This window comes from Bombina bombina, chromosome 5 (genome assembly GCF_027579735.1).
Source record: "Bombina bombina isolate aBomBom1 chromosome 5, aBomBom1.pri, whole genome shotgun sequence".
In the NCBI taxonomy this organism is placed as follows: Eukaryota; Metazoa; Chordata; class Amphibia; order Anura; family Bombinatoridae; genus Bombina; species Bombina bombina.
Genome location: NC_069503.1, coordinates 59,497,316 through 59,522,889, shown reverse-complemented (window position 1 = coordinate 59,522,889; position 25,574 = coordinate 59,497,316). Strand labels below are relative to the sequence as shown.

Below are 25,574 nucleotides of genomic sequence, written 5' to 3'. Positions count from 1 at the left end.
AATAATAGATTTGATAGATTACTCAGCAAAACAGAAGATGCCTTCTCTGTTTCTTTCACTAGATGCAGAGAAGGCATTTGATCGAGTGAGATGGGGCTACTTAGACTCGGTGCTAAAACATATGGGTTTTGCGGGAAATTTTTGTGCAGCTATTTCTACAATATACTCTAACCCTTCCACCTTCATTAAAATAGCGGGATATAGGTCCTCTCCTATTAAAATCCTCAATGGAACCAGGCAGGGCTGCCCTTTATCGCCACTACTCTTCGCGTTATGTATCGAACCATTAGCAGCTAGTATCAGACAAAATATAGATATCACTGGCATTAAAATACACGATCAAGATCATAAGATCAGCTTGTTTGCAGACAATGTTATTCTGTCTGTCACCAAACCTATGATCTCTCTCCCTCTGATATACTCGATTATTGGCAAATTTGCCAATATATCGGGTTACAAGATTAATAATGATAAGTGCGAGGCAATTAGTGTACACCTCCCAGAACACACTAAAAAACTTTTAACATTGAACTTTGACTTCACATGGTCCGACAGGGGTATGAAATATCTGGGCATCAACATCCCAAGCAATTTAGACCACCTTTATAAATTAAATTACATACCCTTGCTCAAACACATTAAAAACCTACTATCGAGATGGAGCAAGCTTAATATCTCCTTATATGGTAGATTGACTTCTATCAAGATGACAATTCTGCCTAAAATTTTATATCTTTTCTGATCGCTACCTATAAGCATTCCTACTTTAACACTGCAGAACATTCAAAAAGACTTAATAGCATTCATTTGGAAATACAGAAGACCTAGAGTAAACAAACAAACCCTAACTAGACATAAGGTGGGAGGCGGGATGGGCCTGCCAGATTTAAAAGCGTATTATTATGCGGCTAGAGTGGCACAATCTTCTTTGTGGCATAATCATTTAGATAAAATCCAATGGGTACAGATAGAATCAGACATGATGATGACACATCCTATTTATAAACTCCTCTGGTCCAAAAAAAAGATAGACCTTATAACTGGAGATCCTTTGTCACCATAGCACACACACTGATAATGTGGGACACCTTGACTACTAAATATTCTCTGATACAGAGGGGATCGAAAGCGACCCCACTGGTAACATTATCCACTAAGTTTGATCAAATCACACAAGAGAAATGGGCAAACAAGGGCTTATGTCGAATTGCAGATACTCTAGTGGGGACTAAGTTTATTACCTTTCAGCAGTATGCTGAACTTAATAGGTTAGAGAATTCTAGCTGGTACCACTACTTCCAAATAAGAGCCAGAGTAGCTGAAATTCTAGGCAACACTAAGGCCTAGATTTGGAGTTCGGCGGTAAAAGGGCTGTTAACGCTCCGCGGGCTTTTTTCTGGCCGCACCATAAATTTAACTCTGGTATCGAGAGTTCAAACAAATGCTGCGTTAGGCTCCAAAAAAGGAGCGTAGAGCATTTTTACCGCAAATGCAACTCTCGATACCAGAGTTGCTTACGGACGCGGCCGGCCTCAAAAACGTGCTCGTGCACGATTCTCCCATAGGAAACAATGGGGCTGTTTGAGCTGAAAAAAAAACTAACACCTGCAAAAAAGCAGCGTTCAGCTCCTAACGCAGCCCCATTGTTTCCTATGGGAAAACACTTCCTACGTCTGCACCTAACACTCTAACATGTACCCCGAGTCTAAACACCCCTAACCTTACACTTATTAACCCCTAATCTGCCGCCCCCGCTATCGCTGACCCCTGCATATTTTTTTTAACCCCTAATCTGCCGCTCCGTAAACCGCCGCAACCTACGTTATCCCTATGTACCCCTAATCTGCTGCCCTAACATCGCCGACCCCTATATTATATTTATTAACCCCTAATCTGCCCCCCTCAACGTCGCCGACACCTGCCTACACTTATTAACCCCTAATCTGCCGAGCGGACCTGAGCGCTACTATAATAAAGTTATTAACCCCTAATCCGCCTCACTAACCCTATCATAAATAGTATTAACCCCTAATCTGCCCTCCCTAACATCGCCGACAGCTACCTTCAATTATTAACCCCTAATCTGCCGAGCGGACCTCACCGCTATTCTAATAAATGGATTAACCCCTAAAGCTAAGTCTAACCCTAACACTAACACCCCCCTAAGTTAAATATAATTTACATCTAACGAAATTAATTAACTCTTATTAAATAAATTATTCCTATTTAAAGCTAAATACTTACCTGTAAAATAAATCCTAATATAGCTACAATATAAATTATAATTATATTATAGCTATTTTAGGATTTATATTTATTTTACAGGTAACTTTGTATTTATTTTAACCAGGTACAATAGCTATTAAATAGTTAAGAACTATTTAATATCTAAAATAGTTAAAATAATAACAAATTTACCTGTAAAATAAATCCTAACCTAAGTTACAAATAAACCTAACACTAGACTATCAATAAAATAATTAAATAAACTACCTACAATTACCTACAATTAACCTAACACTACACTATCAATAAATTAATTAAACACAATTCCTACAAATAAATACAATTAAATAAACTAGCTAAAGTACAAAAAATAAAAAAGAACTAAGTTACAAGAAATAAAAAAATATTTACAAACATAAGAAATATATTACAACAATTTTAAACTAATTACACCTACTCTAAGCCCCCTAATAAAATAACAAAGCCCCCCAAAATAAAAAATTCCCTACCCTATTCTAAATTAAAAAAGTTACAAGCTCTTTTACCTTACCAGCCCTGAACAGGGCCCTTTGCGGGGCATGCCCCAAGAAGTTCAGCTCTTTTGCCTGTAAAAAAAACATACAATACCCCCCCCCAACATTACAACCCACCACCCACATACCCCTAATCTAACCCAAACCCCCCTTAAATAAACCTAACACTAAGCCCCTGAAGATCTTCCTACCTTATCTTCACCTCACCGGGTATCACCGATCGGTCCTGGCTCCGATATCTTCATCCAACCCAAGCGGGGGCTAGACATCCACTGAAGAAGTCCAGAAGAGGGTCCAAAGTCTTCCTCCTATCCGGCAAGAAGAGGACATCCGGACCGGCAAACATCTTCTCCAAGCGGCATCTTCGATCTTCTTCCATCCGGAGCGAAGCGGCAGGATCCTGAAGACCTCCAGCGCGGAACATCCATCCGGACCGACGACTGAACGACAAATGACTGTTCCTTTAAGGGACGTCATCCAAGATGGCGTCCCTCGAATTCCGATTGGCTGATAGGATTCTATTAGCCAATCGGAATTAAGGTAGGAATTTTCTGATTGGCTGATGGAATCAGCCAATCAGAATCTAGTTCAATCCGATTGGCCGATCCAATCAGCCAATCAGATTGAGCTCGCATTCTATTGGCTGTTCCGATCAGCCAATAGAATGCGAGCTCAATCTGATTGGCTGATTGGATCGGCCAATCGGATTGAACTAGATTCTGATTGGCTGATTCCATCAGCCAATCAGAAAATTCCTACCTTAATTCCGATTGGCTAATAGAATCCTATCAGCCAATCGGAATTCGAGGGACGCCATCTTGGATGACGTCCCTTAAAGGAACAGTCATTCGTCGTTCAGTCGTCGGTCCGGATGGATGTTCCGCGCTGGAGGTCTTCAGGATCCTGCCGCTTCGCTCCGGATGGAAGAAGATCGAAGATGCCGCTTGGAGAAGATGTTTGCCGGTCCGGATGTCCTCTTCTTGCCGGATAGGAGGAAGACTTTGGACCCTCTTCTGGACTTCTTCAGTGGATGTCTAGCCCCCGCTTGGGTTGGATGAAGATATCGGAGCCAGGACCGATCGGTGATACCCGGTGAGGTGAAGATAAGGTAGGAAGATCTTCAGGGGCTTAGTGTTAGGTTTATTTAAGGGGGGTTTAGGTTAGATTAGGGGTATGTGGGTGGTGGGTTGTAATGTTGGGGGGGGGTATTGTATTTATTCTTTTACAGGCAAAAGAGCTGAAATTCTTGGGGCATGCCCCGCAAAGGGCCCTGTTCAGGGCTGGTAAGGTAAAAGAGCTTGTAACTTTTTTAATTTAGAATAGGGTAGGGAATTTTTTATTTTGGGGGGCTTTGTTATTTTATTAGGGGGCTTAGAGTAGGTGTAATTAGTTTAAAATTGTTGTAATATTTTTCTTATGTTTGTAAATATTTTTTTATTTTTTGTAACTTAGTTCTTTTTTATTTTTTGTACTTTAGCTAGTTTATTTAATTGTATTTATTTGTAGCAATTGTGTTTAATTAATTTATTGATAGTGTAGTGTTAGGTTAATTGTAGGTAATTGTAGGTAGTTTATTTAATTATTTTATTGATAGTCTAGTGTTAGGTTTATTTGTAACTTAGGTTAGGATTTATTTTACAGGTAAATTTGTTATTATTTTAACTATTTTAGCTATTAAATAGTTCTTAACTATTTAATAGCTATTGTACCTGGTTAAAATAAATACCAAGTTGCCTGTAAAATAAATATTAATCCTAAAATAGCTACAATATAATTATAATTTATATTGTAGCTATATTAGGATGTATTTTACAGGTAAGTATTTAGCTTTAAATAGGAATAATTTATTTAATAAGAGTTAATTAATTTCGTTAGATGTAAATTATATTTAACTTAGGGGGGTGTTAGTGTTAGGGTTAGACTTAGCTTTAGGGGTTAATCCATTTATTAGAATAGCGGTGAGCTCCGGTCGTCAGATTAGGGGTTAATAATTGAAGTTAGGTGTCGGCGATGTTAGGGAGGGCAGATTAGGGGGTTAATACTATTTATGATAGGGTTAGTGAGGCGGGTTAGGGGTTAATAACTTTATTATAGTAGCGCTCAGGTCCGCTCGGCAGATTAGGGGTTAATAAGTGTAGGCAGGTGACGGCGACGTTGAGGGAGGCAGATTAGGGGTTAATAAATATAATATAGGGGTCGGCGGTGTTAGGGGTAGCAGATTAGGGGTACATTGGGATAACGTAGGTGGCGGCGCTTTGCGGTCGGAAGATTAGGGGTTAATTATTTTAAGTAGCTGGCGGCGACGTTGTGGGGGGCAGGTTAGGGGTTAATAAATGTAATACAGGGGTCGGCGGGGTTAGGGGCAGCAGATTAGGGGTACATAAGTATAACGTAGGTGGCGGTCGGCAGATTAGGGGTTAAAAAATTTTAATTGAGTGGCGGCGATGTGGGGGGACCTCGGTTTAGGGGTACATAGGTAGTTTATGGGTGTTAGTGTACTTTAGGGTACAGTAGTTAAGAGCTTTATGAACCGGCGTTAGCCAGAAAGCTCTTAACTCCTGCTATTTTCAGGCGGCTGGAATATTGTCGTTAGAGCTCTAACGCTCACTTCAGAAACGACTCTAAATACCGGCGTTAGAAAGATCCCATTGAAAAGATAGGCTACGCAAATGGCGTAGGGGGATCTGCGGTATGGAAAAGTCGCGGCTGAAAAGTGAGCGTTAGACCCTTTAATCACTGACTCCAAATACCAGCGGGCGGCCAAAACCAGCGTTAGGAGCCTCTAACGCTGGTTTTGACGGCTACCGCCGAACTCCAAATCTAGGCCTAAGTTAGCTACTAGCTCATGCCTGGAGAGATTGTGCTTGGCCACAAACCGGATTAGAGGGGCAATTTCCAACTTATATATACAATTTAATACACCTCATCCGTCAAGTAAATTACCATGCATGATGAAATGGGAGTCTGAATTTAATTTCACTTGGACACCAAAAAAATGGTGTGACACCCTTAGATCTGGTACTTCTTTTTCTGTATGCCCACTTAAAAGAAAATTTTATTAAAGTGGCATTTCAGTGGTATTTCCACCCCTCTAGAATACATAGGATACAGGCTAACACAAATTGTCTACGAGGCTGTAATGAGAGAGGGACATATTCCCATATGTGGTGGCATTGTTGTCACGTGACTAATATTTGGTCCCAAGCATCGTCTCTCCTGAGTGAAATTATGGAAAGGCAAATTAATTTATCCCCTACCCAGGCACTCTTACACGAACCTCTTCCAGACCTGAACTCAAGAGCTAATAAATTAGTTGCACTTATCTGCACAATAACTAAATTAAGTATAGCTAGATACTGGAGGACATCGGTACCTTCATTCTCGGTAATTAGGAATAAGATTGATTTCTACTATCAGATGAGTAGTGCATCTGCAGATATAATTGGTAACAAGGAGCAGTTCCTGAGGATATGGGAACCTTGGATAATGTATTCTGAAGCCAGAAATAGACAACAGAGATTTAGAACACCTGACTAAAATCAAAAGAGTCAAGAGGTGGGGGACCCCCTGCCTCTCCCGCTCCTGCCCAGCTAGACTGGGTGGGTCACAACACACTTCCCTTTCCCCTCCTTTGGGTTGTATCCAACCTCCCCTGGGGCAGGGGGGGCAATGAACTGGATATCACAGGTTTTATTTTTTTCTCCAGGCTGGGTCCCCTCCTCAACAGAGTTATGATAGGTTATTGTTGGAAATAATGAGTTGTGTTGAGTTTATGTTTTTGCGCAGGAGGTAAATGTGATCATTTTCAATGATTTAAACGGAAATTATGATGGAATTATTTGTCAAATGTAAAATGCATATTGTAAAATTCAATAAAAAACTTTTGTTCATTAAAAAACGTTTGCTCCCAAACATTTGCAATTCAGTGTCAACCATATTTGTAATTGGCCCCATATGCAAGCTAAGTAATGCCCTTCTTTTAGCTCTAGGATTACTGCTTACCCTTACCCTCCTGGGTATAATGTCAGCCTTTCTGAAATATACAGTCTCTCCAGAAAACTATGACTGAACATACCTCATTGCTGCATAGCATGAAACCGTTCCTCACACTGAAGTTTCCTGTACTCCTCAGCCTCTGTGGGAACAGCAATGGATCTTAGTTACAAATGCTAAGATCATCATCCTCCAGGCAGCAGTCTTCATCCATCTGCTGCCTGAGAGTAAATAGTACACACCGGTACCATTTAAAATAACAAACTCTTGCTTGAAGAAATGAAAAACTAATATTGTATCACCTCTTTCACTTTACCCTTCCTAGTACTTAGAGTAGGCAAAGAGAATGACTGGGGGGTGGAGCTAAGGGAGGAGCTATATAGACAGCTCTGCTGTGGTGCTCTTTGCCACTTCCTGTTAGCAGGAGGACTATATCCCACAAGTATAGGATGAATCCGTGGACTCGTCTTACCTTTATAAAAGAAATAATTATACAATATTTGAACAAGGATTAGGCAAGTTTAATACTGAGTTTTATCCACTATTTGCCTATTTTGTAAAAATGCTCAATATCTTCATATTCTTTTTGCTACCTTTTGTCTCTATAACAAACAACTTTATTCAATTACTCCTCCCCCTCACCACCTGCTCTGTTCATTAGCCTATCTCTCTTAAAGGGACATTCCAGTCAAAATCTTAATGCACATAGATTAATTACATTTTTGCATAGAAACATATTTGCAATATAAATGTATTAGCAAAAATGCTTCTAGTAAAAGTTATCACTGATTTAGTGTTCACATTTTTCTCTGCACGTGCATGTGAAGCATAGCTAGATATTGTCACTGCACCCACATTTTAAATAAGGCAGCTGCTCAGATCATCAGTGGGGCTTGTATAATGTCAGCAATTAACAAATTGACTCATTACCAGATTACACAAGCACCTTAGGCTCTCTATGAGCAAGTGCTGTGATTAAAATGCTGGTGCACGGTGCATACCTAAATACACTTTTGAAACAGTGATAGCTTTTATTAGAAGCAGTTTTGCTAATGCATGTATATTACAAATTTACTTCTATTCAAAACTGAAATGCACCCATGTGGTTTCCAATTTTGTCTGGAATATCCCTTTAACCTCACCTTACTTTTGTATTCACAAACTTTACACATTCCTAAATACTCTCCCCCTTGCACCTCATCCCAAAAACATTACTGCAAATCACATCTCATCTCATGTCACTCTCCCTTTTGCTTATTCTAGCTGCTGGTGACATCTCCCCCAATCCTGGCCCCCACAACTTCCTAGCCTTGCACCCCCATGTGTGCCTTTCAATAGACTTCAAAAACAAAATTCTGGTCACGCTAGTTAGAGTAACGCAGCAACATGCAGCCGGCATCTGAAAGTGGTACGACAGAAGGGACTATGTCTTTGTTGAATTTTGTGTTGAAGACAGCAAACAAGTGAAAATAGATTTTGGAAAAAACAAACTAACTTTCAATTGCCTTAGGGGATCAGATAGTCTTAAGCATCTAAATGAAGTTGAACTTTTTCAAGCCATTGATCCTAATGAATCCAAACATAAAAAGGACAGATAGGTCTGTTCTGTGTTGTTTACGAAAAGCAGAATCTGGCCAATCATGGCCACGTTTGACAAAAGAAAAAGCAAAGCTCAACTGGCTTAGTGTGGATTTTAACAACTGGAAAGATTGGGAAGATGACTCAGAGGAAGACATGTCAAATTTTGATCGCTTTTCAGAGATGATGAACAACATGGGAGGAGATGAGGATGTAGATTTACCAGAGGTTGATGGTGCAGATGATGACTCACCAGATAGTGATGATGAAAAAATGCCTGATCTGGAGTAAGAAGACTTCATGGGCAGGGGTGGGTGGGTGGTTGGATGGAAAACAGATTTCAACATATTTGGCAAAGGTTTGCCAATACCCAAGTTGTACATACAGTTACTAAGTACTTCCAGTCAGCCTTGTTCATTTTATTATCACGGAATGGCTTTCATCAAGAGTTGGAGCATTAAAACTGTACATGGCATCCTTTTACCATTTATCCCCAAAGAGCCTCAGCTAAAAAAAAACTTCCATGATTTGCAAGCTTCTCTGGAACACAGTTGTATGTTGATGTCATATGTGGCTATAATGGAACAGCATGGATTGTGTTTACATTTTAAATTTTTGTTTTCCTACCCCAGATCTTCATTAGATGGAGTTTCTTGTATTAGTACATGCACAAAGACAGTGACAAAACTGACATACATATAATAAACCATGCAAGAAAGCTTATTTTTTATAAGAGGTTTTATAAACTATAGCATACAAAATCAATCTGCTTGATTGAAAAACGTCATCTAGTCTTATCATTGTCCTTTGTTGTAAAGCATTAGTTTTATGGCTATACAGAGACATATGTCAGTGATTATTAAAACTAAAGTTTCCATGGGCTTTGTTCCTGTTTTTAAATCATGCCTCACTGCATTATTACTAGATGTCCACACATCTATGGACCCCTATTAATGAAAATGCAAAGTGTACTGTCCACTTTAGTTTATGCCCCACAGAGAACTACTTCATCTCATTTTGCAGAGGAATGAGAGGTTTTATAAGGGTCGTGGACATGTTTGTCTTTGGTACTGTAGAGTAACCTCTTAAGATGTGTGTATTAGCTACTTTGCCAGTAATTTTCTCTTCAAATTGTAGGTAGGTAGGCTCAAAAGCAGAAATTTACTACTGGGAGCTAGCTGCTGATTGGTGATTGCAAATTTATTAAAAAAGGAAAACAGGTTATAAGGGAGGCGCTATTAGCGCCTCCCTTATAACCCGTTTTCCTTCTTTTTTTTAATCATATTTTAGACAATTGTAGGGGTAATGTCTTTTAAGGGGGTGTTCGGTATCTGTTTGTCCTAGCGCACCTTAATATATTTGTATTCACGGTTGCAAATTTATGCCTCTTGTCATTAGCTCACCCAATTGTGTTCAGCTTCCAGTAGTGCATTGCTGTTACTTGAACACGAGATACCATGATATTTAAGCGACTCAAAGGATATAATAGAAACTTCAGACTTATAAAAGAAACATCACAGCTTATGTTTGGCTTTAATAAATCAAGTTTAAAAATGCTCCTATGTATGTTTTAAAGGCCTTACACATTTCAGCAAAAAACAAGTTTAAAAAGCTAAGTATTTTCCATTGAGTGTTCTGGAATTCCTGGATGAGGTTCACCTATGTGAAGAGTCTTTTGAAGCCCTTTTTCAAAGAGTTCAGCGTTGCTGAATAAATACGTTTTAAGGGGGGGCGTGTCTCTGGGCAGCACCTTGAATGGCAGCAATATCGGTAGCTGCGTGTGGAATGCAGATATTTTGCCAACTATCAGCAGTTTATGAAGCCATCTGTACTTTAAACTAAGGTCTCTGAACTACACAGAGCGTACTGAATCTATGGACACCAGATTGAGCTGAAATTTGCACCAGATTGCTGATCGGGAGCGTTGAGGCCTGTGGCAGCTCTCATAAGGAGCAGTCCTCAACACACCCCCCCCCCCCCCCGTAAATTTTAGAACGGGTATGAGCAGCTTATATGCTGTTTTTCTTTTCCCTTTACATCTTACAGTACAGGAGAGAAACTGAAAATTATGTGGTCTACAGAGTGTAATATACTAAGAGAAATTGAGAGCCTTCTGGCTATCCACCTTGACAAGTTTGAGGAGCATGTACTCGGGATACTGTGTTCTGATGTGGCTCACACCCCTCCACCTGACACAGAATCAAGTCAGAAGCGGGATACCAGTCTGCAAGATACAGATGAGTTGCTCCCTACCTGTGAGATGGAGTGGGGTGAGCTAAGGAGGTCGACATCTGCATCGCCTGATGGCCACATAGCGACTCTCAAAGCAAAAGCTGAGGAGGGTATTAGCACAAGAGAGTCTGACATAGGTGCTAAGCGACAGCTGTGTGAAGAAAATGGCCGGCAAACAACAACACCAGATTGGAGTGGCTCTGGCGTGCTGGTGCGATATTCGTCTGCCGACTCTGCCCAGTCAAGTGTCTATAACGGTGAGATGAGTCTGCTGTTAGATTGTGGGTTGACGGGCTGGCATCGCCTACCTCAAGAACTGACCGAGCAGCAGCGCAGGGCATACTACCATATCCAGCTTAGTGGAGCAACTGTACCAGGGACTAATTGCCCCCTTTCACCGCTCACAATTGAACTTTGCTGCTTACAGCGCTCCGGACCTGTTAGTCCACAGCCCTCCATGTGGAGATTGAGAGATATTGCTCCCACAGCCTACTACCTCAAAATGGGGGTCGGATGGCACTGCCTACGCTACAGGATAGGAGTGGGGTAAAGACGCTTTGCTTTTGGCTGCAGAGTTAGAGACATTTGGAGCCATGGATGCGGTTGTTTTTGTTGGTGTTGCTCTGGGGGCCCAGACTTTGCAGCTGACTTTATAAGGTTACCCAGCCAAACACTGACATGATCATCAACTGTAGATATTTCTTGACATGTCGGCAGTATATTATGTAAATAGTTAGAAGTATTACCAACCACAATATCCACGATTTATTTGTCAAAAACTGCCTATGCTGTGTCTGTTTAGTTAGCCCAAATCTATGAAAGCTACCAAATTTGAACCGCAGCGTTGCAGGATATTGTTTTAGCTTAGTCTCACTACTATTGCCATGCTCTCTACTTTGTTTATGGTGGCTCCTCAGTCGTTTCTCCTTTCTATCAGCCCAGTTTTTTTATGTCAGGATAGGCAGTATAGTCTTTTTATACCCTGTTATGTAATGTTTGCCAATACCATGCATAAAATTGTTATCCCATCTCTTCAATAGCAACTTGTATGCTAGGCTCCTAAATGATCCTCATGATGGGGTGCTAAGGTTATTTATGTCAGAATCGACGCCATTGAATCTACAGGTATTATACATTGAAACCTCTTGCCTTATCTTGCAGATCTTCTTTTTTTGTAGAATTCTCCTGTGCTGTTTGCCTATAGATATTCCAAAGCGTTTAAACACCAATGAAAAACAAATATGAGGTTCATTGTGACCCAAGAGAGGTCACCTTAGTAGCATGATACTCTCTATATGGTTAATTATTATATTATTATATAAGGTCCAAAAGTGGCCTCCTGTGAACTTGGAGAGTCTTAAGCATATGCAACACTATAATTTAATGTAGTTTATTACATACATCCACCTCTGTTTTTAAGTGTATGAGACTGTGTTTGTTTTATTACCTAGAAGGCCACAATTTTCATTCTTCTTGTCACTACCAGCATGCCTCATATACAACTTTGACTAATGTTTTGAGTGTATGGAACGACTATGTAACCACATTTTATTATCATATGTTGTATACATGTCTTGATTACACCTCAATAAAAATTACAATTTAAAAAAAAAAAAAAAAATACGTTTTAAGGGAACTTAAAACCACTTTTTTTTTTTTTTTTAAGCAGTGCAGAATTCAGTTTCAACCTGATTTGATTGGCCACAGCAAGATAGACCTTTGAAACATATATATATTTAAGAGATGTATATCCTGAACCGCTTTTAATTTTGAAAATCCTGCAAGTATTTACTTACAAAACAAGTTTAAAATGGTTGTATAATACATTGCTTAAAGGGACAGTCTAGACCAGTACATAATTTTGATTGCACATTGTTATATACCAGAGAAGCATTTTGCAATATTAAGAAGTAAATTACATTTTAAATATTCATAGTTTGTTAGGAGCCGAAAATGGTGCCCAGCTCTGCCCACCCGTTGCATGTATATTTTGGTATGTTTAGTTTCTCCAATCACGCTCAACTTTTAAATACGTTTTCCTACTCGCACATTCTGATTTTGCGCATGTGCAATGTTCAAATAGCTAACTGAAAAATATTAAATGTGCACAAGAAAACCGCTAACTGGACAAGAAGAAAGCTGTGGGTGGAGCTTGGTGCCCATTTTCAGCTGCTAACAATGATTAAGTTTACAAGATTTATAGATGTGAAACCCACTGGAAGAAGCTTGTCTGGTATGTTACAATTAGTAATAAAGAATGGGTGTTGGGTCTAGACTGTCCCTTTTTATAATATCTATAAATGCATAGTACAATTAATTTCCTGTAAAAAGCAAAATCAAGTTGTAACTGTACGATGTTTCTTTATAAGGCACTGTCTGTGCATGTATGTTAATACTTTTATCTGTGAAATAAAGCTCCTTTGAAAAAAAAAAAAAAAAAAAAAAAAGCAAAATCAAGAGATCTTTTCATGCCCACCCCCGAAATAAAGTGGTTGCACTAAACATCCCACATCTAGCCCTGAAGTGAAGAAATGTGATCTAACCATGCAAAATACTTGCAAGGCTTTTATTTTACAGCTAAATGCACTAGTTTCTAAAATCTTGGATACTAGAATGACGTTATGCTGAAATTTCTTAAAGGGACAGTTAACACCAGAATTTTTTTTCTTTATAAAGAAAGCTAGTCCCTTTTTTACCCATTCCCCAGTTTTGCATAACCAACACTATTATAGAAATACACTTTTTACCTCTGATTACCTTGTAGCTAAGCCTCTGTAAACTGCCCCCTTATTTCAGTTCATTTGACACTTGCATTTTAGCCAAACAGTGCTCACTCCAGGGTAACTTCACAAGCTCATTGTTATTATATGAAACACATGAACTAATGCCCTCTAGTTGTCAAAATGCATTCAGATAAGAGGCAGTCTTCAAGGTCCAAGAAATTAGCATATGAACCTCCTAGGTTTAGCTTTCAGCTGAGAATACCAAGAGAACAAAGCAAAATTGGTGATAAAAGTAAATTGGAAGGTTGTTGAAAATTGCATTCCCTGTTTAGATCGTGAGGGTTTTTTTGGACATAACTGTCCCTTTAAGTGCCTGAGTTTCAGAATAACCTTATGTGACATCAACTTTTATTATCGGTTATTTGTAGACGCAAACAGATTCCGCAGCGCTAACTTTTATCATGTTTCACAAGGGCTTTAATAGGGTTAATTGATAATTAGGGTCATGTGGACACTGAGTGGTGATGAAGAAATTGCCACCCTCCCAGCCATGTTTAGCCAGTATAATTGATCTAATTTAACACTTTTGTCTCTGGCTTTGGAAGAAAATAGCCAGCTGTATATTGTTCTCATCAGTTTGTATATTTAGACCAAATTGTATTTGCACTGTCACAATATATATTAAAGAGAGATTAACAATGTTAATACACAAAAAAAAAAAAAATTCTGGTAACCTTAATCTCATTCCTCTTGCATCTAAAGTCACTACCCCTTCAATTGTGCACTCTGGAACTCTCGCTCTGTTTGCAACAAGCTCACTTCTATCCATAACTTCTTTATCTCTCTCAATCTTCTGTCTCTCACAGAAACCTGGCTCTCTCCTTCAGACACAGCTTCCTCAACTGCACTGTACCATGGGGGTCTCCACTTCAGCCACACGCCTAGGTCTGATATACACATACACATATATACTGTATACCCTTTGGCGGGTTTATATTTCTAACACTTGAGAGCGCATGCTGTTATAACTTTTGTGTAAAATATATTTTTTTAAATGTTTTTTGACAGTGTTAATATGAGTGTAAGTGAACTTTAACACTAACACTAACACTAGCACAAAACAGATACACAATATATATTATTAACACTAGCATATAACAGCTACACAATATATATTATTAACACTAGCACATAACAGTTACACAATATATATTATTAACACTAGCACATAACAGCTACACACTATATATTATTAACACTAGCACATAACAGTTATACAATATATATTATTAACACTAGCACATAACAGTTACACAATATATATTATTAACACTAGCACATAACAGTTACACAATATATATTATTAACACTAGCACATAAAAGCTACACAATATATATTATTAACACTAGCACAAAACAGATACACAATATATATTATTAACACTAGCATATAACAGCTACACAATATATATTATTAACACTAGCACATAACAGTTACACAATATATATTATTAACACAAGCACATAACAGCTACACACTATATATTATTAACACTAGCACATAACAGTTATACAATATATATTATTAACACTAGCACATAACAGTTACACAATATATATTATTAACACTAGCATATAACAGCTACACAATATATATTATTAACACTAGCACATAACAGCTACACAATATATATTATTAACACTAGCACATAATAGCTACACAATATATATTATTAACACTAGCACAGAACAGCTACACAATATATATTATTAACACTAGCACATAAAAGCTACACAATATATATTATTAACACTAGCACATAACAGCTACACAATATATATTATTAACACTAGCACATAAAAGCTACACAATATATATTATTAACACTAGCACATAACAGCTACACAATATATATTATTAACACTAGCACATAACAACTACATAATATATATTATTAACACTAGCACATAACAGCTACACAATATATATTATTAACACTAGCAAATAACAGCTACACAATATATATTATTAACACTAGCACATAACAGCTACACAATATATATTATTAATACTAGCACATAAAACCTACACAAAATATATTATTAACACTAGCACATAACAGCTACACAATATATATTATTAACACTAGCACATAAAACCTACACAAAATATATTATTAACACTAGCACATAACAGCTACACAATATATATTATTAACACTAGCACATAAAAGCTACACAATATATATTATTAACACTAGCACATAAGAGCTACACAATATATATTATTAACACTAGCACATAACAGCTACACAATATATATATTATTAACACTAGCATATAACAGCTACACAATATATATTACTAACACTAACACATAACAGCTACACAATATATAATATTAACACTAGCACATAACAGTTACACAATATATAATATTAACACTAGCATATAACAACTATGCAATATATATTATTATCTCTAGCACATACCAGTTACACAATATATAATATTAACACTAGCACATAACAGCTATACAATATATATTATTAACACTAGCATATAACAGATACACAATATATAGTATTAACACTAATACATAACAGTTACACAATATATAATATTAACACTAGCACATAACAGCTATCCAATATATATTATTAACACTAGCACATAACAGCTACACAATATATATTTTTAACACTAGCACATAACAGTTACACAATATATATTATTAACACTAGTAAATAACAGCTACACAATATATATTATTAACACTAGCACAGAACTGTTACATAATATATATTATTAACACTAGCATATAACAGCTACACAATATATAGTATTAACACTAATACATAACAGTTACACAATAGTGATGTCGCGAACTGTTCGCCGGAGAACAGTTCCCGTCGATCTTAGCTTGTTCGCGTTCGCCGCGGCGGGCGAACATATGCGATGTTCGATCCGCCCCCTATCTGTCATCATTGAGGAAACTGACCCTGTATCTCACAGCCTGCAGACACATTTGAGCCAATCAGCAGCAGACACTCCCTCACAGACCCTCCAAGCTCCTGGGCAGCAGCCATTTTAGATTCATTACGATCTTGCATTGTTAGTGAGAGGAGGTTTAGTGCTGCTGCTGCTGCTGATATTATAGGGAATAGATAGCTAGGCTAGTGTATTTAGTGTAAACTACAGTCCTGAAGGACTCATCTAATCTCTGCTGTAAGGACAGCACCCCAAAAAGCCCTTTTTAGGGCTAGAACTTCAGCCCAAAAAGCCTTTTTTAGGGCTAGAACTTCAGTCGTTTCTTTTTTTTTATATATTTGTAATTTTATTTGCATTTGCCTGGCTGTCAGCCTGTGTGTGAGGCTCACAGCATATACTGTGATTAGTGCCACCACTGATATCTGCTTAACATTAGTGTAATTTTTTTAAAAAAAACTTTTAAATCATTTTGCTAGTGTAATCTAATTTAATTTTCTATCAGGCCTGTGTGTCAGGCTCACACAGCATATACTGTGGTTAATTGCTCTGTGCCACCACTCATATCTGCTTAACATTAGTGTAAATGTAAACAAAAAAAACTTTTAAATCATTTTGCTAGTGTAATCTAATTTCATTTTCTATCAGGCCTGTGTGTCAGGCTCACACAGCATATACTGTGGTTAATTGCTCTGTGCCACCACTGATATCTGCTTAACAATCATTAGTGTAAATTTAAACAAAAAAACTTTTAAATCATTTTGCTAGTGTAATCTAATTTCATTTTCTATCAGGCCTGTGTGTCAGGCTCACACAGCATATACTGTGGTTAATTGCTGTGCCAGCCACCACTCATATCTGCTTAACATTATTGTAAATTTTAAAAAAAAACTTTTAAATCATTTTGCTAGTGTAATCTAATTTCATTTTCTATCAGGCCTGTGTGTCAGGCTCACACAGCATATACTGTGGTTAATTGCTCTGTGCCACCACTGATATCTGCTTAACATTAGTGTAAATTTTAAAAAAAAAACTTTTACATCACTTTGCTAGTGTAATTTAATTTCATTTTCTATCAGGCCTGTGTGTCCGGCCCACATCATATACTGTGATTAATTGCTCTGTGCCACCACTGATATCTGGTGTAACATTAGTGTAAAATAAAAAAATAAAAACTTTTACATCATTTTGCTAGTGTAATCTAATTTCATTTTCTATCAGGCCTGTGTGTCAGGCCTACATTATATACTGTGATTAATTCTTCAGTGCCACCACTGATATCTGGTTAACATTATTTTAAATTAAAAAAAAAAATTTACATCATTTTGCTAGTATAATCTAATTTCATTTTCCATCAGGCCTGTGTGTCAGGCCCACATCATATACTGTGATTAATAGCTCTGTTTTCCACCACTTATATCTGGTGTAACATTAGTGTAAATTTAAAAAAAAAAAAATTTTACATCAGTCCTCTTCTAGTGTTATTTAATTTTAGTTGCCAGGCCAGCCTGGCTGCCACTAGTGCCAGCCTGTGTGTCAGGCTGCCAGCATATACTGTGCCTACTTCCATCCTCAGTGCCACCACTCCTATCTGGTGTAACATTAGTTTAAATTTTGTAAAAAAAAAACTTTTACATCAGTCTTCTAGTGTTATTTAATTTTAGTTGCCAGGCCAGCCTGCCACTAGTGCCAGCCTGTGTGTCAGGCTGCCAGCACATACTGTGCCTACTTCTATACTGAGTGCCACCACTCCTATCTGTTGTAACATTAGTGTAACTTTTTTAAAAAAAAACTTTTACATCAGTCTGCTAGTGTTATTTAATTGCAGTTGCCTGTCTGCCATCGTGTGTGCCAGGCCCACTTTCCAACTAGTGCCACGAATCATATTTGTTATAACAGTAGTGTAAATATTTAAAATTAAAACTTTTTTGACTGTGAATCATCAGTCTGCTAGTGCAATTGAATTGCAGTTGCCTGCCTGCCAGCGTGTGTGTCAGGCCCACTTGCCAACTAGTGCCACCAATCATATTTGTTATAACAGTATTTTAAATATTTAATAAAAAAACTTTTTTGACTGTGAAACATCAGTCTGCTAGTGTAATCTAATTGCAGTTGCCTTCCTCCCAGCGTGTGTGCCAGGCCCACTTGCCAACTAGTGCCACCAATCATATTTGTTATAACAGTAGTGTAAATATTTAAAAAATATATTTTTTGACTTGAAACATCAGTCTGCTAGTGTAATCTAATTGAAGTTGCCTGCCAACGTGTGTGCCAGGCCCACTTGCCAACTATTGCCACCAATCATATTTGTTATAACAGTTTTGAAAATATTTAAAATAAAAACTTTTTTTGACTGTGAATCATCAGTCTGCTAGTGCAATTGAATTGCAGTTGCCTGCCTGCCAGTGTGTGTGCCAGGCCCACTTGCCAACTAGTGCCACCAATCATATTTGTTATTACAGTAGTGTAAATATTTAAAATTAAAACTTTTTTGACTGTGAATCATCAGTCTGCTAGTTCAATTGAATTGCAGTTGCCTTCCTCCCAGCGTGTGTGCCAGGCCCACTAGCCAACTAGTGCCACCAATCATATTTGTTATAACAGTATATAAATATTTTAAATAATAACTTTTTTGACTGTAAATCATCAGTCTGCTAGTGCAATTGAATTGCAGTTGCCTGCCTGCCAGTGTGTGTGCCAGGCCCACTTGCCAACTAGTGCCACCAATCATATTTGTTATAACAGTATTGTAAATATTTAAAATAAAAACTTTTTTGACAGTGAAACATCAGTCATCTAGTGTAATCTAATTGCAGTTGCCTTCCTCCCAGCGTGTGTGCCAGGCCCACTTGCCAAGGTAGTGGCACCACTCATATTTGTTGTCACAGTACTTTTAATATTTAAAAAATAGACATTTTTGACTTTGAAACATTAGTCTGCTTTTTTGTGTCAGGCTCACAGCGTATACAGTGCCCAGTGCCACCACTCATAATTTGTTTCATAGTATTGTAGGTGTAAATTTAAAAAACAAATGACAGACAGAGGCAGGCCACCCCGCAGGTGCCAACGTGGTCGTGGTGCTGTGATTCCTTTAGACCCTACAACTATGCACAGTGTTCAGAGGCCAGGTGCCAGGGACGCGAAAAGTTCTGAGGAGGACCTAGTTGAATGGCTAACACAGGACACCCAATTTTCTACAGTTCCGCTCCTAGTCCTAACCTTGACACACCATCCACCTCCAGCTGTGCTTTGGGCACCTCTCAAGTGACCAGTGCCACTCGCCCACCTGTCGACACCACCAACACTAGCACCACAGCCGCTTCACTTGATCTGTCAGAGGAGTTATTGACACATCAGTTGGAAGAAATGAGTGATGCGCAACCATCATTGACAGAGGATGTAGATAACAGTGATATGTCTCAGTCAGGCAGCATTACAGACATGGACGTACGGTGTGATGATGATAATGTTGTACCCGCTGCTGCTTCCTTTGTTGATGTGTCAGATACAAGTGAAGCGGTTGATGATGATGTGTCCGTGGATGTCACGTGGGTGCCCGCTAGAAGAGAAGAAGAAGAGGGGGAAAGTTCAGATGGGGAGATAGAGAGGAAGAGGAGGAGATGAGTTGGAAGCAGGGGGAGGTCATCGCAAGGAGCTAGTTGCACAGTCAGACTGCATGCATCGGCACCCGGGGTCAGCCAGACAGCACGCCAATCAACGCATGCAGTTGACACCATCAGAATTCCGTCATCGCAGAGCTCAGCAGTGTGGCATTTTTTTTGTGTGTCTGCCTCTGACAACAGTGATGACATTTGCAACCTGTGCCAAAAGAAACTGAGTCGTGGGAAGTCCAACACCCACCTAGGTACAACTGCTTTGCGAAGACACATGGTCTCACATCACAAACGCCGATGGGAAGAACACATGAGTAGAAGCAGCACACAAACTCAAAGCCGCCCTCCTCCTCCTGGTCCAGCATCTTCAGCCACGTCAACCACTGTTGTCCTCCTTGCCCCCTCTCAACCATCCTCCACTCAGTCTCTCTTACGTAGCAGTTCCTGGTCATCTGCCCAAAGTCAGGTGTCTGTCAAGGACATGTTTGAGCGTAAGAAGCCAATTTCCCAAAGTCACCCCCTTGGCCGGCGTCTGACAGCTGGCTTGTCTGAACTCATAGCCCGCCAGCTTTTACCATACAAGCTGGTGGAGTCTGATGCTTTCAAAAAATTTGTATCTATTGGGACACCGCAGTGGAATGTACCTGGCTGAAATTTCTTTTCACAAAAGGCAATCCCAAACCTGTACTCGATTGTGCGAAAGGAAGTATTGGCATGTCTGGCACACAGCATTGGGGCAAGGGTCCATATGACCACTGATAGCTGGTCTGCAAAGCATGGTCAGGGCAGGTATATCACCTACACTGCGCATTGGGTAAACCTGCTGACGGCTGACAAGCATGGAACGCGTGTCTCTGCAGAGGAGTTGGTGACACCGCCACGACTTGCAGGCAGGCCTGCTGCTACCTCCTCTACTCCTCCTACTCCATCCTCTTCCATAACCTCTTCCTCGGCTGAGTCCTCTTCTGCTGCTGCGTCTTGCTCCACATCAACGGCACCCCCCCAGCTCCCCAGGTACTATTCAACATCCCGGATATGGCAGTGTCATGCCGTCTTGGGGTTGACTTGCCTGAAAGCTGAGAGACACACCGCACCACCACTCCTGTCCACCCTGAACGCACAGGTGGATCAGTGGCTGACTCCGCACCAACTGGAGATTGGCAAGGTTGTTTCTGACAATGGAAGTAATTTGGTGGCGGCATTGAAATTGGGCAAGTTGACACATGTGCCGTGCATGGCACATGTGTGTAATCTGATTGTACAACGCTTTGTGCATAAGTACCCAGGCTTACAGGACATTATGAAGCAGGCCAGGAAGGTGTGTGGCCATTTCAGGCGTTCCTACACGGCCATGGCGCACTTGTCCGATATCCAGCTGCGAAACAACCTGCCAGTGAGGCGCTTGATTTGCGACAGCCCGACACGTTGGAATTCAACACTCCTAATGTTCGACCTCCAACAAGAAAAAGCTGTTAAACGAGTATTTGTATGACCGGGGTGCTAGGACAGCCTCTGGGGAGCTGGGGATTTTTTTTCAAAATTACTGGACGCTCATGCACCATGCCTGTAGGCTCATGCGTCCTTTTGAGGAGGTGACAAACCTTGTCAGTCGCACCGAAGGCACCATCAGCGACATCATACCATTTGTTTTCTTCCTAGGGCGTGCCCTGCGAAGAGTGCTGGTTCAGGCCGTAGATGAGCGTGAAGAGGAAGAGGAAGAGTTGTGGTGTCCATCACCACCAGAAACAGCCTTATCAGCATCGTTTGCTGGACCTGCGGCAACGCAGGAAGAGGATTGTGAGGAAGAGGATTCAGAGGAGGAATGTGGCTTTGAGGAGGAGGAGGAAGACCAAGCACAACAGGCATCGCAGGGTGCTCGTTGTTGTCACCTATCTGGTACCCGTGGTGTTGTATGTGGCTGGGGGGAAGAAGATACCTTCAGTGACATCAGTGAGGACGAGGAATGGGACATGATTAGCTCAGCATCCAACCTTGTGCAAATGGGGTCTTTCATGCTGTTGTGCCTGTTGAGGGTCGGGGACCCTCGTATAAAAAGGCTGAAGGAGAACGACCTGTACTGGGTGTCCAAACATCTTTTTGCATCTCCCGGATGTAGCGTTACTCCACTAGGGGGTCTCCCTTCTTCTGTCCAAACCCAGGGGTGGCCACTGTATAGTGGTACCAGAGATATAGTTGCTGAGACCGGGGTCAAGTCAGCGGGTGTATCTCCCGCAGCTGGGCTGGTCTCAGTGGACTCCCAGTCAGGTAGCATCCTTTCTGCACTGCAGCTCTTTCTTGGCAGGTATCATCCAGTCGATCCCTCTGCCTTGCTGCTCCTTTCAGGCAGGCCAGCTCTTTGCATACAGGCCCACAGACTCTGTAACAGATCTCTCTTGCAGGGAGAGGTGCAGCCAGAATGCAGGGTCAGAACCTCGGCAACTAGTATACCTGAAAGAATCAAACAGCACAAAAAGGCAATCCCGGACCCCAACCTGTACTCCATTATGCAAAAGGAAGTAACCTTACCATGGGTCCCAGTCCACATGCCTTATTGTTTAACTCTGTCATTGAAATTATATATCTATCAAATATATCTATCTATTTATCTATCTAATCTATCTATCTATCTAATCTATCTAACTATCAATCGTATCTATCAAATATATATTGCATCTATCGATCTCTGTATTTCTTATCTATCAAATGTATATTGCATCTTTTTATCTGCCTTGCTGCTCCTTTCAGGCAGGCCAGCTCTTTGCATACAGGCCCACAGACTCTGTAACAGATCCCTCTTTTAGGGAGAGGTGCAGCCATAATGCAGGGTCAGAACCTCTGCAACTGGTATACTTGATTGTGCAAAAGGAAGTAACCTTACCATGGTTCCCTGACTGCACGTCTTGTAATACTTTGTCATTGAAATTATATATCTATCAAATCTATCTATCTATTTATCTATCTATCTAATCTATCTAACTATCAATCGTATCTATCAAATGTATATTGCATCTTTTGATCTATGTAATTCGTACCTATCAAATGTATATTGCATCTTTTGATCTATGTTATTCGTACCTATCAAATGTATATTGCATCTTTTGATCTCTGTAATTCATATCTATCAAATGTATATTGCATCTGTTGATCTCTGTAATTCGTATCTATCAAATGTATATTGCATCTATTGATCTATGTAATTCATATCTATCAAATGTATATTGCATCTTTTAATCTATGTTATTCGTACCTATCAAATGTATATTGCATCTATTGATCTATGTAATTCGTATCTATCAAATGTATATTGCATCTATTGATCTATGTAATTCGTATCTATGAAATGTATATTGCATCTATTGATCTATGTAATTCGTATCTATCAAATGTATATTGCATCTATTGATCTATGTAATTTGTATCTATCAAATGTATATTGCATCTTTTGATCTATGTAATTCGTATCTATCAAATGTATATTGCATCTAATGATCTATGTAATTCGTATCTATCAAATGTATATTGCATCTATTGATCTATGTAATTCGTATCTATCAAATGTATATTGCATCTTTTGATCTATGTAATTCGTATCTATCAAATGTATATTGCAGCTTTTGATCTGCCTTGCTGCTCCTTTCAGGCAGGCCAGCTCTTTGCATACCGGCCCACAGACTCTGTAACAGATCTCTCTTGCAGGGAGAGGTGCAGCCAGAATGCAGGGTCAGAACCTCGGCAACTGGTATATTCCATTGTGCAAAAGGAAGTAACCTAACCATGGGTGCCAGACCGCACGTCTTTGTAATTTGCAGTCTGTGAAATTATATATCTTTCAAATTAGCTATTTATCTATCAAATCAATCTAATCGTATCTATCAAATGTATATTGCATCTATTGATCTATGTAATTCGTATCTATCAAATGTATATTGCATCTATTGATCTATGCAATTCGTATCTATCAAATGTATATTGCATCTATTGATCTATGTAATTCGTATCTATCAAATGTATATTGCATCTTTTGATCTATGTAATTCGTATCTATCAAATGTATATTGCATCTATTGATCTATGTAATTGGTATCTATCAAATGTATATTGCATCTATTGATCTATGCAATTCGTATCTATCAAATGTATATTGCATCTTTTGATCTATGTAATTGGTATCTATCAAATGTATATTGCATCTACTGATCCATGCAATTCGTATCTATCAAATGTATATTGCATCTTTTGATCTATGGAATTCGTATCTATCAAATGTATATTGCATCTATTGATCTATGGAATTTGTATCTATCAAATGTATATTGCATTGATTGATCTATGTAATTAATATCTATCAAATGTATATTGCATCTTTTGATCTATCTAATTTGTATCTAGCAAATGTATATTGCATCTATTGATGTAATTCATATCTATCAAATGTATATTGCATCTTTTGATCCATGTCATTCGTATCTATTAAATGTATATTGCATCTTTTGATCTATGTAATTCGTATCTAACTATCAAATGTAAATTGCATCTTTTGATCTATGTAATTCGTATCTATGAAATGTATATTGCATCTTTTGATCTATGTAATTGGTATCTATCAAATGTATATTGCATCTATTGATCATGTAATCTATGGATCTATCTATCAAATCTATCGATCTTGTGGTTGTGCAAATGGACTGTTTGCGGTTGTTTGCGGTGCGTTAAACGGGGAGTTTGGTCTGTCACTGTAAAGCGGGCGTAACCCTTACACTACCTGATTGATACAACATCATACCTGATATTTTAAAGCACGTTATTCCAAACAATTTAGGAATGTTAGGTAATTTATGCCCTTTATGGCTTAAAACCAGACTCTGCAACAACTATGTAATTTTACGTGGGAGTTTTGCCATGGATCCCCCTCCGGCATGCCACAGTCCAGGTGTTAGTACCCGTGAAACAAGTTTTCCATCACTATTGTGGCCAGAAAGAGTCCCTGTGGGTTTTAAAATTCGCCTGCCCATTGAAGTCAATGGCGGTTCGCCCGGTTCGACGGTTCGCGAACATTTGACAGAGTTCGCGTTCGCCGTTCGCGAATGCAAAATTTTAGGTTTGCGACATCACTATTACACAATATATATTATTACAACTAGCACATAACAGCTACACACCATATATTATTAACACTAGCACATAACAGCTACACAATATATTATTAACACTAGCACAAAACAGTTACATAATATATATTATTAACACTAGCATATAACAGTTACACAATATATATTATTAACACTAGTACATAACTGTTAAACAATATATATTATTAACACTAGCACATAACAGTTATACATTATATATTATTAACACTAGCACATAACAGCTACATATTATATATTATTGACACTAGCACATAACAGTTACACAATATATATTATTAACACTAGCACATAACAGCTACACAACATATATTATTAACACTAGCAAATAACAGCTACACAATATATATTATTAACACTAGCACATAACAGTTACACAATATATATTATTAACACTAGTAAATAACAGCTACACAATATATATTATTAACACTAGCACAGAACCGTTACATAATATATATTATTAACACTAGCATATAACAGCTACACAATATATATTATTAGAACTAGCACATAACAGCTACACACCATATATTATTA

At 38.7% G+C, this 25,574-nt stretch overlaps 1 pseudogene; it reads right to left on the bottom strand.

The window, feature by feature from the left end:
• The window catches only part of LOC128659850 (oocyte zinc finger protein XlCOF6-like), a 125,058-nt pseudogene that overhangs the window by 56,003 nt on the left and 43,481 nt on the right, over nucleotides 1-25,574 (bottom strand).